Below are 23,464 nucleotides of genomic sequence, written 5' to 3' on the forward strand. Positions count from 1 at the left end.
CAATTGCATTCCACACAACTAATTTGGATGTATATGGACAAGAACCATTTGCATTAATTATTAATTTTCTACAATTTATAGAGCTGTGAAATAGATAATAAAGGACAATGAAAGATTGAGATAACCTTCTCAATCTGGTATGTGCTAGGCAGAATATNGATATATATATATATATATATATATATATATATATATGCAAAATAGGTCCTTCTATAGGTCACAACTCAATTGCATTCCACACAACTAATTTGGATGTATATGGACAAGAACAATTTGCATTAATTATTAATTTTCTACAATTTATAGAGCTGTGAAATAGATAATAAAGGACAATGAAAGATTGAGATAACCTTCTCAATCTGGTATGTGCTAGGCAGAATATGCAGTAATCTTTTTCTGTTCATTGAAATGTATTTTACATTTTTCCCACACAAGAGTGATGGACAATGATTCCTACTTATCTTTACGGTTTTCAGCAGAGCACAAATAATTATGATTATCCTTTAGGTATTGTAAAACTAGCACAAACCAAGTTGTAATTTCTTCCTTAACATTTTTATTCCATTAGAATTTGGTTTATTTTAAAAGAATTGGAGAAATAGAAAAGAAAATGTGACCTAATGATGCAGTGTGAATAGGATCGCTTATATCCCCTTTATTGAGAGATTTTATGAATGGACTTGAGCCACTGTGGCTGCAGAGAAAGTGCCAGGTCTCTTTCTTGGATCTCCCTGGAAAGATTCTTGTTATGGTATCAAGGACATTTTCTATATAAGACCTAGGGACAGTTACCACCTAGTGAGAGAAGTTCAGTGAATTAATGTCAAAATGTTAAAATGTTAAATATGGTAATATTTGAAGGGATCCTATTTTCCCAGATTTCCACATTATAAAAATCTGGGTACTTTTCATTTCTTCTGAATAAAAATCTATGCTTTACTATTCCAGCTATCTTTCTGAGCTATTCTTTTACCCCCATGAACAAATATTCTTATTAGACTTAAATATGATTTTAATTACCATGTCAGCCAAATGTACTGAGACAAAAAGACATATGCTAAAATTGAAATAATGTCACCTATCATAATCTCATTTTTTGTAGCTTTTTACTACTGTGTCCTTCAACACATTTCTGAGAATAAAAAAGGCTTAGAGTTCTGGACATAAAAACTGATATCTGTTTTTTAAAATTTACTGCTTTGATTAAAAGATATTTTGCCTGCCTAAACTGCTCCTGACATTTTCATTGGTTAAAGAATTGCTTTTAACTTCACAAATTAAAGCTGCTCAGTGCTTCATTGAAAACAGCTGCTGATCTCCTTCCTAATACAACTACTTAAAATTATAAATAAAGGAATATTTGAAAAAATAAAAGGGCAAAGCTTAAGATACTTCCACTTGCTTTTTTTTTGTTTTTCAATATTCTGTTTTTACTTGAGTGAGTACACACTCATAACCCATTATCCTGCCTTAGTATTACATGTACCCTGCAAAATACATTTAACCCTACAGATGTAGATTTTTTAAGACTTTGATATAAACTGGAGCTTTATTTTTTTTAATTTTATTGTATTTTTTCATTAGCATTTTTTCAGTCCCCTTATACCCATCTTCCCTGCAATCACCACACTGTTATCCATGTTCCTGGGTCCTTTTTTCTTTTGTGCTCAACCCTTCCAACCACTAATCTCCCCAGTCACTCCTAAAGTCTTGAAATTAAACACTCTCTGGCTGAGAATTCGAGCTAACTGTGTATTGGGGAATTAGCAGAGACCTAGGCTAAGTACAGTGATAGGAAACCTAAAAGAAATGCCTGGTCTTGAGTTTCCACAACCCTGTGCCACACTCTTTTATTCCGTAAATGTCCTTAAGTAGTCACCTTGTCCTCTGATCCTTTCCTACTCAGTAATGATGAATAGTCTTCCTTACTTTATGAGCCAAACTGACAACAATTTCCAGGAAGCAAAACATCAACAAATTGAGAAAATGCTCCAGAAAATGGTGGTTCTGCTCCCTGCTTTGTACCTTACAATAAAAAGAGAAGACATAAGTGGATTACATGAAATCTATTGGTGATAGATTAGGGAGGTGGGGGAAAGTAAAACAGGGAAACTCCTGGAATTGGATAAAAATTGAAATGATAGACTCCTATTTATTTTATACAGATGGGTACAGGCTAGTTAACAGTTAATGTTTAACATGATAACAATGGCAATGAGAGGATTTGTGGCCTCTGCTCAGGTGCTCTGCCCCTGCTTTGAGGAGTCAGGAAAAAGGGAAATTACTTTGATTTTTACAAAGGTATGTATATCAGGTATGTAATCCTAGATGCATAAAGACTATAGACAGGCTTAGTTATTTGACCTTTGTCAGGGGAGAATCTAGCCTAGGACAGGAACTGTCATAAATGCTTAGAGTTAAAATGTTCTAATTTCAGACCATCCTTTGTGATTACTTTACGTCTTTGAGTTTGTAAGGCCACTATGTAGGCCTCCCCTGAGCTTACCAGGTTAGTATGTGGCCTCTTTTCATTCATAGTTTCATTATTTTTATCAAAGTGTTTTAGGGTAATAATAGAAGACTAGAAGTCAGTTCAATGGCTCAATCCTTTACTCCGTGTTAAATTATATTTGTAAGTAAGCATGAGTGACCTGCAGTTTAGCTTCCTCTTAGCTGTTAACACCTATCTGGAGAAGCTGAGGGCTTTTTTTGCATTTATAATCTTTAAAGACTGAAAAACATTACGATAAATAAAGTGTCTACCTTATTAACAGGCTACTGATCTCCATACTTGAATACATGTCAATAGGGGTCTCAAGTTCAGTCTCCCTCACTGACCTCTTTCAACCACCCAGATAGAGGTAGCATCTAACTGACCTTCTGCTGGGCTTTGCATTCATTTTCAAGACACAGAGGAAGAGGGGTGTTCTTGAAATAATGGCATGAGACTAAAAGCTTTCAAACATACTTCAAAAGAAATCATGTTCAGAGAAAGACAAAATGCATTTCTGGCAATAATAATAAAATATTCTATATATTTATAGCTGTGGCAGTCAGTTATGACACTGAGTAATACCCAGAAGTCTATGTGTTAGTGAAATGGCTTAAGCTATCACTTTGAGTAGATCAAAATTTGTTCACAATTATTAAATACTTGTGGGCAGTGTGTCATTTTGAGATTTAAGTATATTTCTCAAGTCTCAGCTTTAAAGGAATATAGTGTTCAATTATCTCTGATTTGACCATTGGAGAAGTGAGAATAGCGATGCTTATGCATATACTTACTTGACAGATTTTGAGAAATGAGGGTTTGATGTTAGCATAAAAGGATTTGGGGAAAATTTAATAAAAGAGGTGCATGAGAGAATGCAAAGAAGCAAACACAAAAGAAGCATATGTATATATTCACATAGCTCTTGTGGAGAATAAAGAAAAGTTAACTAGCTTTTCTGTTAAGTAAAACTCTGAAATTGAAGAACGGGGAAAGTCAGAACCAGTTAGCAATCACCAACTGACTCAGTTTAATATTTAAGGACTGAACTACCTTTTTTTTTTTACTTTTGACTCTAATTACATACTGTATATGTAATACATCATGCTAACTTCTTGTCCACAGGCGGTCTTCAATAGAGAGATACTGGATAATTTGTGTCCAGCATTTTGCCACTAAATGTCTGGGTGACTTGGAACTTTTACTAAACCTTTCTTTTTATTAGTTTCTCTGTCCATTAAAGGAATAGGACTAGATGATTTTTATCTTGTTCTAACAGTCCCTGACCCAATAACCCCCTTTAAGACAGACCAATTTTACAGCATATTGTGACACTTGACAGGCTGAAAGACAGTGGCACAGCAGGTGCAAAATGTGACTCCAACTGAGAGTTCATGTTTTAAAAAATGCTGACTACAGAGCTATGTGAAAAACTATCTATGTTAAGTCTGTAGTTTGACCAGCACTATTATTGCCATCAGGATTGAAAGTACAAGGTGACAGTGATCATCATGGTTTCCTCAGCACCATTTCTGTTTTCAGTCAGTCTGGAGTCTCATTACCCTAACCACCCAAAGCCATCTACTGTGGGTATTCCACACGGAGCCTGACTTCCAGCGTTAATGTGCCAAGTTTCATCCCTACCTTTCACCTCTGATCCAAACTAATGCCGTCTTTAAGGCACTGTTATCTGCCTGGTAAGAACTATGGGGTCACAGATGTAATCTTTACTGACTTTATTTCTTTGTTACCTCTCAGAGAAAGCATGCCAATTTTTACAGAAGGCTTTCAAAGACAATATCTTAACTTCAAGAAGTAGCAGTGTTGTTAATGGTGGGAATTTCATTTAGCATTACAGAGTTGGTTTACACAGTGGATCAGGCAGATATACCCCTGTGTTGTCCTTCAGCCGATGAACTTTAAAGGAGAGTGGCTCTGCGTCTGTTCCACACCATGATTTCATATCATGTGAGATTTGAATGACCTAAGACAAACAAAATGGTTAGAATGGGAGTTCTGGAATAAGACTCTCTTGGTTTTGAATCTCATCTCGACCTGTGGGCAGCTGTGTGACCTTGGATTGCAGGTGATGATAGTCTCTCATTTGTGCAATCTCATCATTTTCCCATCAGAAAAATGGGGATAGTAAGTCTCTATCTCTTAGGATGTGGGGTAAAATTAGTTATATAACATATAATCAGTTGTATCTATATATAGTATTTATCTATATCTATCATTAAGTACACTGGTACAATGATAAGTGCTATAACTCTGACAATTATTTGTGTAATTATTAATTCAGTCAAACACGTAGAAATCTTAATCAATTTTCAGTTATACCAAAATATTATGAAGGTAGCATTTTCCTATGACATATATGACATTAATGTGATTGTTTCTTTTGATGGAGACACTTGACCGAGCAGCACCATGATCAACCAAAAATAGTGTTTAATGGAAGCAAACTGGTGTCCATTTGTTGATTAAGAAGTAGTAAGTTAATTTCTCATTTGTGAAAAGTGAATTGTCTAAATAAAATATGCCCTGTTCCAAATTAATTAAATAAGGAAGAGAAATTCTCTTTATAGCTTATGTTGAAAACGCTAAATTTTGAATGGAAAGCAAAATGAAATTCTAAGTTGCCTGTGTCAGTTGCATGAAGGATAAAGATTTTTTTCTATTAGAAAATATCAAAAAAATAAAGATCAAGCATGAAAAGATCTGCCTGAAAAATCTCCACCACTTAGATTTAAGTATAAATACAAAAGGATAATTTCTGAAACAAAACAACAGAAGCAACACAGACCTACATAATAAGCCACTGAAAGCTAAAGTACAAGCAAAGGCTCTTTAATGACTGTTCAATATTTAGACACTTTTGAAATACATCTTCGACGTAGTGCACACACTCTTATTTCAAAGTTTCTTATATCCTGAGACTTTTAATCTGACATTCATTGAATTATTTATGACAAAGTTCACTAATACACTGGGGTAAACATCTCAGGGAAGTCAAAAAGTTATATCATCCCCAAATTCTCCTCTCTCCCACTGTTTCCTGGCTGGTAGATTACTGTCTTTGTGTGTGTGTGTGTGTGTGTGTGTGTGTGTGTGTGTGTGTGTGAATAAAATAACTAGCCATGCAAATAATTTCTGAAAACATGCCAATTTAGAATCCACAGAAGTTTAACAAATTAACTTCTTTTGATTTTATGGAAATTACCATGGAAGAGAAAAATGGGGCATGTTTTCAACCAAAGACTGGAATTCCTGTTTAATCTTCTTGCCATTGTAAATTGAACTTAAAATAGAAGAAATATGAAAAACTATGTTTTCTCAATTCTCTGGCTCCCATGGGCCAAGGGTTTAATGTCAGACTTGCCTGCCAATATATTGAACTCACATTTTTATCCAAAATGACTGCTCTCAGAATTGTGTAGTTCAACCATTTACTTTATATTTAGTAACCTAGGGAAAAGATTGAGTGATAGAATGAAGCTAAAAAATTAAGGGCAGGATAGAAAGTACAGCAACCCCCTGAGGGAAAGGAAATCAATAGCCTATTCATCAAATCTGACAATACATATGAGTCTTAAGGGAGGATAAAATATGAAAGCACTTCAGAAGTTTTAAGGGACATAGACTATTTTACCTGAACCTACCCAATAATTTCAGCAATTAAATGCAATTGCTTTCTCCTGCTTGGTTCATATGTGGTTGCAGACAAAATCCACAAGTTTTTTTAATGAAAGTGCTTATGCAAGCTCTGTCTTAAAATAAAAATGGTAACTTGTGCAACTTTGCTTAATACTATAGCTCATTAAACATCGCTTGTCTAGCTTTCTCAGAGTCTAGCCAGGTTTTAGAGGATGAACACATGTACCTGCAGATCCCTGTGGTCAAGTCTCTCCCTGACCAAATGCTGCTGGGTTTCTCTTTGTCGTTTGTATGTGCGTGCGCAGGACATTCTCTGTTGTATCAAGTCTTTTTGCCTCAATGCTTTATTATTTCTATAGCTTATCCCTAGTGGAATTTCTGTCCATTATTTTCTCTTAAGTAAAGTCTAACTCAGAATAATAAAAAATTGGTTTGTTTTTCCTTTTGTGTAAAACTTGTGTTAAGAGGTAAATAATTTATCAAACTCTATTCAAGGGGTTTGTTTTCTTTCCTATACTCTCTCTTAGATTCAACTAACTGGGATGAGTTGTAAAAAAGGTTAGAACACAGTATATGCATGAGGCTATAGGCCTTCCTGTTGTCACAGTAGTTGCTACAGGGTTTAAAAAATAGTAAAAGATAGGAATAATGACCTTCCTACTATTAGAGGCAAAACGAAAAAAAGAGAGAGTGTGTATGTGAGAAAGATGGAAAAAAAAACATTCACATGGATCCAAAAGAATTGCTGTGCTATGATTGAAGCCCCTGGTAAGCATGGAGGCTGACCTTTCTAAGGGCACTTTTCTCTGTCTTATTGTGCATTAGTTTTGATTTGCTTCTTTCCATTTTCCCAAGGAGAGAGAAGCCTCTCTGTTTGAGGACTCTTCAAGAGAAACTGAAAGACTGCCATTATTCTTCCTTGGAAGATTAGTTTTAAATGAAATTCTCTAGAAAGCTTGTTCCTGCTTTCTGCTGTCTTCTGAGCTAACCACTTCAGAGGACTTTTGGTTCTGAGTGCATTAGCTGTAACACAATACTTACCTTGAAAATGCACCCACACACTTTTAAAGGTAGCAACTGTTATGGAGAAGTTACTTCTGTGACTAGGGAATACCTAGAGAGATTTCACATGACCTGGAATACACAGAAAATGTTTTTTTGTAGTCTACCGATAGACACACATATAATCAATTTCACCAAAGTTTTCCGATTATCCTGGACTTTATTTTTTTCTCATCTTTGCCCCCAAGATAACCTGACAAAGTTTAAGCTGCCTGGAAGTTTATGCTTTTTTGATATTTCCTTTTTATTTGTTGTTATTCTTTTCTATTCTTACTTAATTATCTTTGGTGATAAATAGCTGTAGTTAATTATCCATACTTTAATATTGTACTTACAAACCTAAGGGAGAAACCCATAACTAACTAAGGGAGTGGTGTAGAAGTGGTGAGGGAGGAAAAAGGAATTGGGTGATTCTTTTCACACACTCCTTTACCATAGAGATTTGGCTCCCGGAAAACTCATCACACGTGTTTCTTTCCGTGTTTCTCAAACGTGAACGAGCATTAGGAAACCCTGGAGAACTTGTTACAAAACGCAGAATGCTGGGCCTCACCCTCAGATTTTCCAATTCTTGAAGTCCTGCATAGGTTCTGAGAACTTGATTTTGTTGCTGCAAGGTCTTCGGAGATGCTGATAGTGGTAATCTGAAAAACATTTTGAGAATTCCTGAAATAAAGGGGTAAAGAATCACCAGGTTTGAATTCTACCTGAAGATGCCCTACCACAAGTGCCTTTCACATCCTTTAGAAATGACCAGCTTGCATGGTGCTTGAAACTTTTTCATGTAAGAAAATTTGCTTTCTTACATGCCAGCAAACTGGCAACTTGGGCAAAAGCCTGAATCTATCCACTATCTCACTTCTGAATAGTTCCAAGGATGTGTTCTTTTTTTTTTACATTCTTAGGTAACTTTTGTACAGACATCACTTAGAATTTTACCTGGTCTCTATTTAAATTTTTCTTAAGTTTTATTGAGAAATAATTAACATATATCACTGTATAAGTTTAAGATGTACCACATGATGGTTCAATTTACATATATAGTGAAATGATTACCACAATATGTCTAGTTAACATTCATTAAATCTCATATAGGTACAATAAAAAGAAATGAGAAAATTATCTTGTGATGAAAACTCTTAATATCTACATTCTTAGCAACTTTCTTATATATCCTATATTTTGTTAAGCATAGTCATTACATTGTACATTATATTCCTAGTACTTACTTGCCTTCTACCTGGAAGTCTGTACTTTTTAACCACCTTTATCCAATTCCCACTCCCTCTAACCCCCACCTGTGCTAACCACAAGTTTGATCTCTTTTTCTGTGAGTTTTTTTAAATTTATTTTTTGTTGCTGTTTTATTTTGTTTTACATTCCAAATGTAAGTGAGAGCATATAGTATTCGTTTTTCTCTGTCTGATTTATTTCTTTTAGAATATTGGCTTCAAGCTCTATGCATGTTGGAAATAGTAAGATTTCTCTCTCTCTCTCTCTCTTTCTCTTTCTCTCTCCCTTTCACTTTTCTCTCCTTCCTTCCTTCCTTCCTTCCTTCCTTCCTTCCTTCCTTCCTTCCTTCCTTCCTTCCTTCCTTCCTTCCTTCCTCTCTCTCTCTCTCTTTCTTTCTTTCTATGGCTGAATAATACTTCATTGTCTATATATCTGGTCTGTATGCGTATAGCTTCCCACTGGTGCCAGCAGGTTCTAAGTGCTTTCTTTTTAAGCAAGTTGACCTCAATTAAGCTTGTACGAATTCAACAGAGACAGTTTGAGACAATATCTATAACAAATTAAACTAGCTATGTATATATGAAAACCTGTTTGACTGAACTAATCATAATTAATAAGTGAAAATAAGATAAATTCATAAGATTATAATTTTGCTTTTATCTCTACTGTAATTTTAAACTTGGGTGATTTACTTTTAAAATGTTTAAGTGTACTTCTTCTTACCAGGGTTTACTAATTATTAGACATATGAGTTTCTAAACTCAGCTTCTCAGAGGTGATACTAAAGTACTTTTTCCACCTGTGGGGGGAAACCTACCTGTGAAGTCTTCCCTTGTTTCTGGTATACGTGGGAGCCTCAGCCTCATTCTCTTGGTTAGCACTCATGTCTCCTGCTACTAAAGAGCTTTCCCAGATAACCCGTTTCATCATTAGTATCAGGATAGCTCGGAGCCAGCTTCAATAGCATTGACTACCTTTTGTCATCAATTTCTTAAAATAATATTATTAATAAGACATGAACTGTATTTAAAAACAAAGGAAATAGAAAACTTACCTGATACAGTAACAACGTTCTATTATCTAGTTATGCTCTTGACTTTGTTAAGTTTGAATCGTAATGATAAAAATGTGCTGTATTACGTGTGCTGATTTGTTTTCACTTAAGCTAATTATATAACAATTCCAATGTTTATACATAGTTATAACCATTTTGGTTAAACTAACTATTTATTACTCTGCTTATATTGCCATAAAAATACACCACAGACTTTATGGCTTAAATAACAGAAATTTATTTTCTTATGATTTTGAAGGCTGAAGGTTTTTATTTATTTATTTATTTATTTATTGTTCAAGTACAGTTTTCTATCTTTTACTCCCATCCCAGCCCACCCCCCCAGTGCTCCCCACCTCCCTCCCATCTCCCCACCTTAGTTTTTGTCCATGTGTCCTTTATACTTGTTCCTGTGAATCCTTCCCCTTTTCCCCTGAAATCTTCTCCCCTCTGGTCCCTGTCAGCCTGAAGTTTTTAATCAAGCTGCCAGCAAGATTAGTAGTTCTGGTGAGGCCTCTTTCCCTGGCCTGCAGTAAGCTGCCGTCTGATGTCCTTACATCTGCCTTTTTGCTATGTTCTCACATGGCCTTTACTCTCTGTGTTCACAAAGAACATGGTGTGTGATGTCTTCTTCCTTTCTTACAAGGACACCGGTTCTAGATTAGGACCCAACCCTTATGATCCATTTGAACCTTAATTACCACCTCAAAGGCCATGTCTCTATGTACAAGTCACTTTGGGAGTTAGGGCTTTGACATATGAATTTTGTGGGGGACACAATTCAGTCCCTAACACTATTTCAAAAGGAATATGTGCTTATAATAAAGATTTTAAAAATTTCAAAAAATGTAAAGGAAGAGATTGAAATAATCATTGTGGATATGCGATTTCATACTTTTCCAGGGTTTTTAAGTATATTTATTTTTTATGATTGAAATTATTTTGCCTCAATATAGGTAGCTCATCCTGCAGTTTTATAATGATATATTGTATATCTTTAATATCACACATTTAGATTTTAAAAAATATTGGCTATTGCACAGGATGTTTTAATGCGGGGGTGTCAAACTCATTTTCACTGGGAGCTACATCAGCCTTAAGGTTGCCTTCAAAGGGACAAATGTAATTTTAGGACCATATAAATGTAACTACTCCTTAGCTAGGGACAAGGAGCTCAGCACTGCTGTTGGGTAGAAACAAGGTACTGGGCCGGATAAAACAAGGTGGAGGGTGGGATTCAGCCCATGGGCCTTTTATTGGCCACCTGTGTTCTAATTAACATCTTTTATACCTATAATTATTATTAGACAGATGATAATAAGTGAAATTATTTGATTATTTACTAAATAACCAAATTATTGTGAAAATGTAATTTTTCTTGCACTAACACTATAAAAATATATTATACTGCAACTTTACCATCATGTAGTAGTGTCATAAAAACAAATAAAAAAACAACCACCACAAAAAATAACCTAACATCATTATGACTACATTAATTTACTGTGCTAGAGGTATTCATTATCTCTTTTCTTGGTTTCTTTTGTTTGTTTTTGTTTACTTTTCTTCTCTCTACCTAATTTTCCTCCCCAGTTAATACGCTGTATAAGGCATTTTGCCTGAGTGCTTCTTTTCATTGAATCTCTGTTTACTAGTTTTAGTAAATAGAGGTTATCCCCTGAAAGTGTCTTATTAACTCTATACAACAGTATTTAAAGGGAAAAAATATTCAGGCCAGAAATTTTCCTTCTTGTCTTCAACCCCAGTGTTTATGATGAATGCAGCAAACACACCCCTGATAGACTTCTCATCAGGAGCTGTTAGGAAGCACTATCACTCATTTCCTATTCTTGTAAGGCCATTTATCCTTGTCTGGCATTTGTGTTTCTTTTCAAAGACTTCTCCTTGCATTTTTACCAATGAAGTTAACTATCATGATTTGGTTTATCATGATTTAACTTAAATCTTGCTCTTTGAACATTTGTAAAAGTCATTTTATTTTCTAGATCGAAATTTAAAGGGCAGACTGATTTTTCTCAACTCCCACCTAAAATCCCCTTTCTAGTGGGTAGTAATCTATTTTCCTATAAATGTCTTAGAAGTGACACTTTCTTAAAGATCATACATACAAATAAAATAAAAATAAATTAAATAAAAACAGATGGTAAACATCAAATGAAATACAAGTTTATTTCTCTGTAGTAGGCTATAAACCTCTCAAAGGCAGGGGCTTTTCTCTTTCTTTCTATACCCTGTGCCTAATAGAGTACCTGGCTCATAACAAGCAATCCACAGATGAAGACATTAACAGATATGTATTGTCAAGTCATCACTGAGTTTGTACATTCAAGATTTCTCTTAGTGATTATCTATTGATGTCTCATTTTTCTTATCACATCCTTTTATAATAATTATTCATAATATTTGGGTATTTTATTCAGTATATGTAAATATATATATTTGATTTGTTACATAAATTATTGAAGTTTGAAATAGACTTGTGAAAACTTAATATTTGGTTAAATAAAAACTACATTTGATGTTTAGTTTTGAGGACTCTCAAACTTCTAGAGTATTATATGTGGTTCTGAAATTAGAAGAACTATAAAGGCTTAAATTACATGAATTGATAAAGTAGATTATATTAAACCATATGTGATTATTTTTTAGTCTGAAAGAATATAAAATATATTGAGAAGTTACAAATTTAATACTCCTACAATCATCATTAAAGAAGGGAAAAGGAGAAATTATGCTCTTGTCTATGTATGAATATTCCCAAGGAATATATGTAGGTTAATGACACACTTAAGGGCCTTATGTATAATTTGCATAAACTGCAGCTGTTTAATTTGCATAAATTGTAAATATAACTATAACCTATTTTGTTTATTTTCTGGCTCTAAACAAGTTTAAAACTGCTTCAAAATTTGTCATCCTCAAACTTATCCTGTTAAGGTTTTTTTTTTTGCATTCATATATCATCTTTGTGATGTATATTGTAAAGACTTGGAAAATACTAAATTAAAAGAAATGACCAGTAAGCTCTGAGGGAACCATTGAAAGGAATATCTGAATTACTGTTAGTAAAAGAAAGATTAATTACTCCTCTACCAATACATGCACCAAAGCTTATCATGTTTTTACTGATCTTAAATTTTATTTATTATAATTGTTATTGCTTCTTCTCATTCAGTATCTTTCAAAGTTTAGTGGGCAAGTGATTCCCCTGGGGATCCTGTGAACTGCAGATTCTGATTCAGTAGGTTGGGGATGAGGCCTGAGATTAGGTGTCTCTCACCAACTCCCAGGTGACGCTGACCATGCTGACAAAGGAATCTGTGCTCAGAGTAGTGAATCTTTGAGCCATAGGAAATAGCGTATCTCATTGCCATGATGTTTTAAATAATTTTATTTTTAATCAATAATAAAAGCCTGGAAAAGATACTTTTAAATCAACTTAAATGGTCTTTATCTTAAAATTTCAACCAGTAATTGTTGCTACATTTCATCTATCACTTAATTGGAGTGAAGATTAATATAATTTATACACACATACATATACATTTACACATATGTTGTATACTACATTTTGGGAGAGACTCAATCATATTAATTTCATAATTAAAATATTTTAATTCTGTAATTTTGCTTATCTTATTCTAAAGTGTTCAATTAATATAGATTGAAATTTAACTCCAGGGTGAATGATTTTGGAAAATTGAATTTAATTCCTGTTTAATTCAATATATTTTTTAATTGCATGGTGCTAGACAGTTTAATTTGAACTCATTAAGATCAAGGATCCTTGTATCAGGGAGAGCTGAGTGATTGGATGTTAGGAAAAAGAACCATAATTAAATAACCACAGTTTGATAATTCCACCAAACTGTTTTCAAATATCCACATACTGATTCAAACACTTGACATCTGTGGAGACATTAATAACTCTGAATCTTCTGGCAAAAGAGATGCAGAAAAAGGTAGAAGAGGTGAGCACTTATCAATTAAAAGGGATTTTGGAGGTTTATATTGTGTTGACTAACAGCTATTTGTTCTGTTTATCAATATGAAAAAAGAATCATGATATATTAAATTTTAAGTATCAAACAATTCTATCTTTTAGCACAATATATTTACCTTGCCTTTTTTGTGCATATTTATCAGTATACACACTTTATATATTTAAAATTAATATATAGTATATGCTATATTTACATTTTTTATTTACCCTTGTGTGATTCCCCACATCATTAAATTATTAATGAAACTATAAATATGTAAATTTGGAATCAACACTTTTGATTCTACTTTATGGGTTGTGCTCTATGTGTAGAATAAAAATGAACTAGTCAATTACCTATTTCTAGATATTTATATTTGTTCAGATTTTTATTCTGATTAGTGCTGCAGTGAATATTCTTATTCAACATCTTTTTCAAATGCCTTTACATTACTTTATTTTTTTACTATTAAATTTCTAAATTTTATTTAATTATTTTTCAAGTACAGTTTTCTGTCTATTACTCCCATCCCATCCCACCTCTCCCCGTGCTCCCCCCCTCCCATTTCCACCCTTCTCAGTTGTTGTCCATGTATCCTTTATATTTGTTCCTCTAAATCCCTCCCCTATTTTCCCTGAAATTCCTTCTCTCTCCCCTCGGGGATGCTGTCCCTCTGTTCTCTATTTCAGTGTCTTTGGTTATATTTTGCTTGCTTGTTTGTTTTGTTGTTTAGCTTCCTGTTAAAGGTGAGATCATATGGTATTTGTCCTTCAAAACCTGACTTATTTCACTCAGCATAATGCTTTCCAGTTCCATCCATGTTGTTGCAAAAGGTAGGAGCTCCTTCTTTCTTTCTGCGGCATAGAATTCCATTGTGCATATGTACCATAGCTTTTTTATCCATTCATTTACTGATGGGCACCTAGGTTGTTTACAACTCTTGGCTATTGTAAATTGTGCTGTTGCAAGTAGAAGGAAGGAAATAACCAAGATCAGAGCAGAATTAAATGACATAGAGACTAAAAGCACAATTCTAAGGATCAATGAATCCAGGAGTTGGTTTTTTGAAAAGATAAACAAAATAATCATGCCTTTAAGTAGACTCATTAAGAAAAGAAGAGAGAGGACATAAATAAACACAATAAGAAATGGAAGAGGAGAAATTACAACTGATACCACAGAAATAGAAGGGATTGTAAGAAATTACTATGAAAAACTATATGCCAAGAAATTTGAAAACCTAGGTGAAATGGACACATTTCTATAAAAAATATAATCTTCCAAAACTCAATGAAGAAGAAGTAGAAAGCCTGAACAGACTGATAACAGCAGATGAAATTGAAGTAGTAATCAAAAAACTCCCATCACACAAAAGCTGTGTATCCAGGGACTTTTGACTTTGTAGAATTCTCCCATGAAACCAGACCAGATGGTTTCACAGGAGAATTATACAAAACATTTAAGGAAAAGCTAACCCCTATTCTTCACAGACTATTCCAAAAAATCCAAAAGGAGGGAAAACTCCCCAACTCTTTTTATGAAGCCAGCATCATCCTAATTCCAAAACCAGACAGAGACACAACAAAGAAAGAAAACTTCAGACCAATATCGCTGATGAACATAGACGCTAAAATACTTTTTTGCATGCTTCAGGGTTTTTAAAAATGTTTTGTTTATTTTTATTTATGTTTAACTAAGTATAGTTGGTATACAATATATTAATTTCAGGTCTACAATATAGTGATTCAACACTTTTATACCTCCCACTATGGTAACCACACTAAGCTTAATCATCTGTCACTGTTCAAACTTATCAAAAAACTTTTGACTGTATTCCTCTTCACCTTTTTTACCCATTCTCCCACCCACCTCCCCTCTGGCAACCATCAGTCTGATCTCTTCTTTCTATGACTTGTTTTTGTTTTGCTTTATTTGTTCATTTGCTTTGTTTTTAAATAAAATTCTGATAAAAAAGATTGGAAGAATATGAACATTTTAAGATTCTTGATTCATATTTCTGAATCGCTGCTCTTCTAATGACCTTCTCACTACCAGTAAATAAGATTTTCTCTCATTACCCAGACTGTTCAGTAATATTGCAATATTTTTGCAAATATACTACTTGAAGTGATAACACACAATTATATTAACTTGTATTTATTTGATTATTACCTTAGACAATATTTTTCTCAGTGGTGTATGGTTCATCCTTTTTTCCTGACTTAAGGTTTTTACCACTTTAAATTTAAGTATTTAAATTTGAATATTTGTATCTTCTTACTGGTTTGTAAAAAAGTATTTACATTAAGGAGACTAACTGCCATATTTTTATACAGCCTGTATTCCCTTTTTATTATTTTCCTTTTTTAAACAATTCATGTTATTTTATTGTCATAGTTTAAAAATGTATGCAAAAGTAAATGCTAAATCTTCTCCACTATAATTACCTTCCTCTGAAAGTCTTCTCTCAAAAACAAAAAACTATAATACCCAATACAAGGAATGATCTAAGCACAACCATTACACTCTTTGGAAGCGGGGTATAAGTAACCTATCATCTTCCTTTGTCTTCTTCCCGTTGTAAGAGAATAGCTGAGTTTGGTTATCTTGTATTTTGAAAAATCCAAATCTGCTTTGTGAGCCATACATTTCGTTCTGGAAAATAGATATTACTTTGGAGGAAGTCCTATCATCCATAGAAAATAGAATCAAATTCCTTGTTTCTAAATTTTTAAATTCTTAAATAAAAATTCCTAGGATATTTAGTACATTGTCAAAATATTTGCTTTCACAGTTTTGTTTTGGTTTTTTTGCTTTAATTCCCGCCTAAAAAAGTGCAATAGCTAATAAAAGACAGCACAATAGAAAACAAATGTTCTAGTACTGGATGTGTTTCAAGTTGTTTTCTATAAGGATGGAAACTGAAACTATTTTATATTAGTCCCTCAAGGGATGGAATTAAAGGAAGTTGAGTATCTCGATATGTTTTATACAAACAAGTAATTGCATGCTACAGTTACTGACCTTTTTGTGTAGTCCAATTTAGTCATAGCTACTAGATTAAAATAGGTTCAATTTCTCACCAAAAAAAAAAAAAAAGGAGAGACATACTGGTCGTTTGGCTCCATATCTTTTGAGAAATCCTAGTAAACATGGATATTTTTTAAAGGTTAGTGAAGAAAATTACATTATGAAATTAATTCACTATACATTCCAATAAACTGATTGCCACTGATAGTATAAATATTTAGGATATACAGTATAAACTGTATATCCTAAATATGGCATTATGTATTGATAAATAGAGATTTTGAGAGATACATAAACATTTCTTAATCATCAAGATATCAATCTATTCCTTGAAATGTTAATTTCTTGAATTATATCATGTTGACTAAAAGAATCTATGCATTTCTAAATCTGTACCATTTATTAAATTGCTTAAAGAAGTAACCTGCTCACCTGGAAAGATAATAGTGCCTTGTTAAATCTCAATTATCCATGCTAGTGGAAAGTAATCTGTGTGGGGATTTTGTTCACGGCTGTAGAAATCTTAGAGGTCAAAAATAAAAGAGCCTGGGTACAGTTTCCAGAAAATGAGATTCTCAGGAGGACTCTAGGGATCTGGTTTATTAATTCGCTCATGGAAGAGAATAAAAAGTGAAGAAACTCTGTGTAATTTTTCTCTGATGACCATCAGGTAACTATGTTTCTAATAGTTCAGAGCATGCTATATGGGCTATAACTAGACAGCTGTGTACAGTTGTGGAAAACTTTGAAATCCAAATGACTTGATCTTCTTTGGAAAATTGTCAAAGTGCTTTTTATGTGCCTGCATGGTCCTATGTATTAGGATTATAAGGTGAATGAGATGGACAAGATACTAAATTTATGGTGCTGAAATTCTATGTTGAAGTTGAAAACATAATTAAGAAATGCTTATTTAGGGATAAGTGCAGTGAAGAAAAAAATAGTGATTTGAAGGAACAAACGCTATACAGAAGACCAGCAGCAACCAAAAGAAAACCCTGAAAGGTAAAGGCAGTACCCAAGAACATCAAGAGGTGGCAGTCGTTGAGAATGGGGCAGCAGAAAGTGGGGTCCAACCCCCCAAATCATCTGCCTTTCCTCCAGGCTTCAGTATTTCAGAGATCAAGAACAAACAGCGGCCACACTTAATGTTCATGTGCTGGATACAGCATCAGTAGAAGGAAAAGTTGGCAGCTAAGAAAAAGAAGAGAGAGGGAATTACCTTTTCTGTTTACACTAGTAAGATATTTTTCTCTTTGTCTTAGGTGGATAGGGAAGCAGTTTTATAGCATTTTACATCACCTGCAAGAAATGTGGCACACCTGTAGTCCTTCAATGAATGTTATGTTTCAGTAAACCACCATACTACTTTAAAAGAGAGAGAGAGGTTCTTGATGATAAGGCTCCACCAAAATCTATACCCAAGACTGTTGACAACCAGGGAGTGTGTGATGAAACCACAGTAAACACTACTGATGAAGAGGTTGCTTATGATGAAGCCACAGATGCATTTGTTTCTTACTTCAACAGACAAACTTCTTCCAAGATTCTCATTACAACATCAGATAGACCTCATGGGAGAGCAGTACAACTCTGAACAGCTCTGCACAGTTTTACCAAACTTACAAGTTTATTACAGAAGAAAACTGGCCCTGGAAAAAATTGTTCCATAGCATATCTCAAGAGATTTCATAGATCTTATTGCTATTAATGAAGATTGTAAAAACACTAAATGAACTAATTCTGTGTCACTTATCAACTGGACAAACTGCTCATTTTAAAATGAGCAGTGTTTGCTCAGTAAAGAAATTAAAAGAAGAGGCAAGTACCCCACCAAACACATATCCAAAGTAATTCTGAGTAATTTTACAACACAGTTGGGTCCTCATGTTGGACAGATGTTGACATCTCTCTTCCCCCATAATTTTCCCCCAGTTTATGGAAGGCATGTTGCCACATTCCACAATCAAGAGGATTATATCTTCTTCAGATTTTATAGATACATATTCAAGAGTGAAAAGAAAGTGGGGATTCAGAAACAAGGACCATATTTTATCTTAAAATTAAGATCTTTTCAGAAAGAACTTTTGATTCTAAATATGGAGAATATGAATGGGTCCATAAGCCCTGGGGAAATAGATTCAAGTAGAAGAAAATTCCATTTATAAAGTAACTGAAGAAATAGTATTGGGTTTTGCTAAGCAGGCCTATCTTGAAATTAAATTGTGACAGAAGATGCTTCAAAAAGGTATCTACTAGCATCACCTTCTTTCAAGTCTGGACAAATTAGCTAGTGTCATGTATTAACACTCACTGTTTCTGTAAGAAATACAAATAAAAGTTATTTTGGTAACAGTTTAAGAAGTTGCAATTTAGGTTTCCTAATTTTTTTTATTTTTGATAACTGAATAATTAAGTTGGAATCAAAAATCAATCCAGGTTTCCCCTATGCACCTTCATGGAACATGTAGGCCAGGGTTGTCAAACTCATTTTCACTGGGGTCAGTCACATCAGCCTTGTGGTTTCTTCAAAGGGTTGAATGTAATTTTAGGACTGTGTAAATGTAACTACTCCTTAACTAAGGGCAAGGAGCTCAGTGCTGCCACCAGGTAGAAACAAGGTGCTGGGCCACGTAAAACAAGGTGAAGGGCTGGATTCAGCCCGTGGGCCTTGTGTTTGCCACCTGTGATGTAGGCCATAGAAAAAAAGGTGCTTGGTAGATTTCCATGTAACCAACACACTGATTTTATACCAGACTAATTTTGGATCTGGCACATAGGTTTTAACTCAGTTTTCTGAATGATTGGAGGCCAGGTGTCTGGGGTCTTTAACATTCCCTTAAACCTATCAGAAAGATAAAAGTTTTTAAGCAAAATGATTTCCCAAGAACTTGAAGCAAACTTGCAAATTAATGAAGCCAAACTTTGGATCCTTTTTTCCTACTACATTGTACCTCATTACATTGTATTGTCTTACTCCAGAAATTGTCTTAAGTTCTGACGTTTTTCTTATGTGTAATGGTAATACCCTTACAAGAAGTTTATTAGAAATATTGGTTATTAAAACAAAGTTAACCTTGTAAATAAGTATGAATAGAAACTGTAGTATTAGTAAGTCCACCTGACCCTTAAAAGGAGTCTGAAACTTACCTTTACTTCTGTAGCCATCTTGGAAATGCATGGCATAGTTATGTGAGAGGAGTTGGTGAACAAACAACAACTAAATCCATAACAACAATGGGAAAATTGTCATTTATCATAGGTGTTCAAAGCAAAGTTAAACACAGTGTATTACCAATAATTAAGCAAAAGCCATTTTTATACTAAGCGCTTATTTGTATGCTGCTGCTAGTGTCTATAAAATAATTATCTTTGTGAAATAGAGATCATGAAGATTCAGAGAAATAGATGTTAAGGACTGACAAAAGCAGAGGTTTGTAAAGTGGCCCGTGTTAAAGGGATAAGCTTTTTGAACAGGCTTCAAATTTAGCTGTCTTTGAATATTCGTTGGTTTGTGAAAATTGGTTTAGAGCACATGGAATGGAGGAATAAAAGGTGAATTAGGGTAAAGTACCAAAAAACAATGTTTTTTTCTGAACAGCAGTACTACTTTTGTACTGCTCTGAACAGCAGTACTACTCTTGTATTACTTTTACAGCATTCATCTAAATGGCAGTTTATGAAGTATTTTCGATTAAGCAGACACATTAGAGGGTTTCTAGAAACAAATGAAAAATAGGATGGGAAATGACTTGGTGTAACTTATTTTCAAAACCACTCTAAAGTATGTATCATTTATGATTTATAAATAAAGACTGGAAGATTAAATTGCCAAGATCGTTTCCAAAATATACTCTGATCTTAACTTTTTAAAAATGTTAATACAAAAATCTCTTAAAGTTGAGAAAAATCTCAACACCGCTATAAAATAAGCAACAGCATTACAGAGAGTAGTTTGGTAATCGCACTTCTATTTACTTAGATAAACCTATAGGCAGAGAGAAACGTGTACAATGACAGTGCCTATGACTGTATGTCAGCCGCAGAGAACTGATAATAACCTAAATGCAACTCAACCGGGTAGTAGATAAAAATAGACATACAGCCATCCAGATAACTAAATAATCTACATGGAAGATAAACCAAAAAATGTGTGTTGTAAAAAATGAGAACATGGGCACATTGACTTTAACATGTTATCTATGTGGAGAGGTGGAGAAACTGTTATCTTTGATTAAACATTTTTTAAAAAATAGTGTGATTTCATACAAAGTGATTGTAGCTAATGGACAACTTTAGTTAGTCAGGGAAGATACCATTTGTGTAAAGTCTGTTCGGTTCAGTTGTTTCATAAGATGTTACTTAAAGAGTTTTCACTAAGGAAGAATATATATATATATATACACCAGACTATTTTAGGGAAATGGTTGAGTGGGCTGACAAAAATAAAAATGGAAAGGCAAGTGACCAGGCTGTAGTAGTAGTCCAAAGAAAAGAGCTAATGTGAGAAGAAACCAGATGCACTTCTGGGCCTAGTAAGCCTTCTCGATCCACAGAATCTTGATACCTTTGGTATATGGACAATACAACATTCAGATGATGACTGGAAGGCTCACGTGGGTGCAGATGGGAGAATAAGGCAGGTTATGAGATCTGATAACATAAATTAAACAGGATAAAAAAACAAATTGTATTATCATGGGGTGTGATTCTGAGCCTTGGCTGAACATTGAAATCACCTGGAATATTTTAAGAGGCACAGCCTAACTCTGCCCCCACTCACCCTGACCACCACCGATACACCAGAGCTACACACACAGCTCAAGATATGTTTAATGTGGAGTGTGGTTGAGACAGTGAGTTTTTAAAAAAGCTATTCAGATCATGCTAATTCACAGCTTCCTCTGAGGACCATTGGTCTGGACAGAACTCAAAATAGTCAATGACACAGAGGGAAGGTAAGGAAAGAAAGCAAGTTACTGGTGATCTGGGTAGTGGTACCCAAAAGAGCACTGTGAGTGCTTGAACTCTTCTAGGACTGCCTTCAGATATCTAATTGTTAGCAGCAAAACTGCTTCTTTACTATACCAAACCTCCAGACTCAAACAGATGTTTAAAGTGTCTTACAAAATGAAGACACTTTAGGGCCTTTATATTTATGTAAATAGCACCTTTAAATTATCTTATGCACTTTTAAAATTCCCCATGCACTTAAAAAATGCATTTGTAACTACAGCACAAAAATGAAACTTCTTACATAAATATATTTATGGATGCCATTAAACATACATTTAGTATTGATTTGTAAATACATAGATCAAGACTGGTACTACTATAAAAACAAATTATAGTCCTCTATTACATTTGAAATACCAGATCATTTCATTTTCACTGAGCTTAATGTACATTGAAAAAATCTAATCTGCAATTTATTTTTTAAATTATGGAGCCTATTTTAATCAGTTACAAAGATTACTGTTTATTGTAGAATTTGAAAATATTGAAAGAAAGATGACCATGTCTTAAATATAAAAGTTAATTTAAAACAATTTATATCACATGCAAAAACTGCTTTTCAAGTGAAAAACTCTATATTGCTTGATTTTAAAACATTTTATTCCTATTTCAAGGCTATGTAATTACTCTGCTTAGATCTTTGTGAGCAAATATTTAAAATCTTTACCCTTTCTTAATTTATTTGTGTTTGTCTTTGGAGATGAACTTTGAATAAAGAAGTTAGTAATATTTTCCTCTTCTGGATGATCTATTTAGGAGAAATTATCAAGAAAAATACTTTGGAATAGTGTGGAAGCAGAGACCGGGGACCCTTTATTTGAAATGGTTGTATTACAGATAATTTATAATGTTTGAAGTAACCTCTCATTAGCATATCAATCACCAATAACCCCTAGTTCTTAGAAATACTCTATATATTTTCTGCAGTTGTTAAACTTTTTATTTACAAAACAATTATTTCTCTATTCTATGTATTAGAGTCCACTATTTAAGAAACATCTTAAGAGGTAAACTGCAGTAAAGAAATGAGTTCATGTGCACTTATTTCTTAGTAATATTTTAATATGTTAAGAGCGTTATTCAGTTGTATTTCCTACATATAACTTTTTACTTCTGAAATTTTTTAAATGTTAAAAATTCAAATAAGATAGAGCCACAAAGTCCCTCTATTAATATAAATTCTAGACAAAGATTCAAAGACAAGTATATATTTTTTTGCTTTTTAAATCATTTTTACTTTTCAATTACATACATTGTTATATTAATTTTAGATATAGACCCCAGTGGGTAGACATTATATAACTTATTAAGTAATCATCCTGATAAATGTCATACCCATCTGACACCATACAGCTATTAGAATATTATTGACTATATTTCCTATGTTGTACTTTATATCCCATGACTATTCTACAGCAACCAATTTGTATTTCTGAATTCCTTTACCAGTTTTACCCATTCCTCCCAAACCCCTTCCCATCTGTCAACCTTCAAAATGTTTTCTGTACCTATGAGTCTGTTTCTTTTCTGTTTCTTTGTTTTTTAGATTTGTTAATAGATATGTATTTTCCCATTATAATGTTGATATATTTTTTTTATTTTCTTCTTCAAGAAGACCCTTTAACATTTCATATAATACTGGTTTCGTGATGAAGTCCTTTAGCCTTACCTTGTCTGGGAAGCACTTCATCTGCCGTTCCATTCTAAATGATAGCTTTTCTGTGTAGAGTAATCTTGGTTGTAGAATCTTGCTTTTTGTCACTTTGTATCTTTCTTGTCAATCCTGTCTGGCAAGTAGTTTCTGTTGAGAAATCAGCTGATAGTCTTATGGGAGCTCCATTAAAGGTAATTAACTACTTTCTCATGCTAATTTTAAGATTCTCTCTTTATCTTTAATTTTTTATTTTAATTATGATG

General features: G+C 33.6%; 1 protein-coding gene and 1 pseudogene across 1 annotated transcript in view; both read left to right on the forward strand.

The window, feature by feature from the left end:
• LRP1B (LDL receptor related protein 1B) overlaps positions 1–23,464 on the forward strand; it is a gene marked incomplete at its 3' end in the record, with an annotated part of 1,343,287 nt that overhangs the window by 46,520 nt on the left and 1,273,303 nt on the right. The window lies entirely within an intron of this gene.
• Positions 13,469–18,699, forward strand: LOC118999798 (ribosome production factor 1-like; annotated as a pseudogene).

Source organism: Sturnira hondurensis, unplaced genomic scaffold (genome assembly GCF_014824575.4).
Source record: "Sturnira hondurensis isolate 20B ecotype Veracruz unplaced genomic scaffold, ASM1482457v3 Scaffold0015475, whole genome shotgun sequence".
NCBI lineage: Eukaryota > Metazoa > Chordata > Mammalia > Chiroptera > Phyllostomidae > Sturnira > Sturnira hondurensis.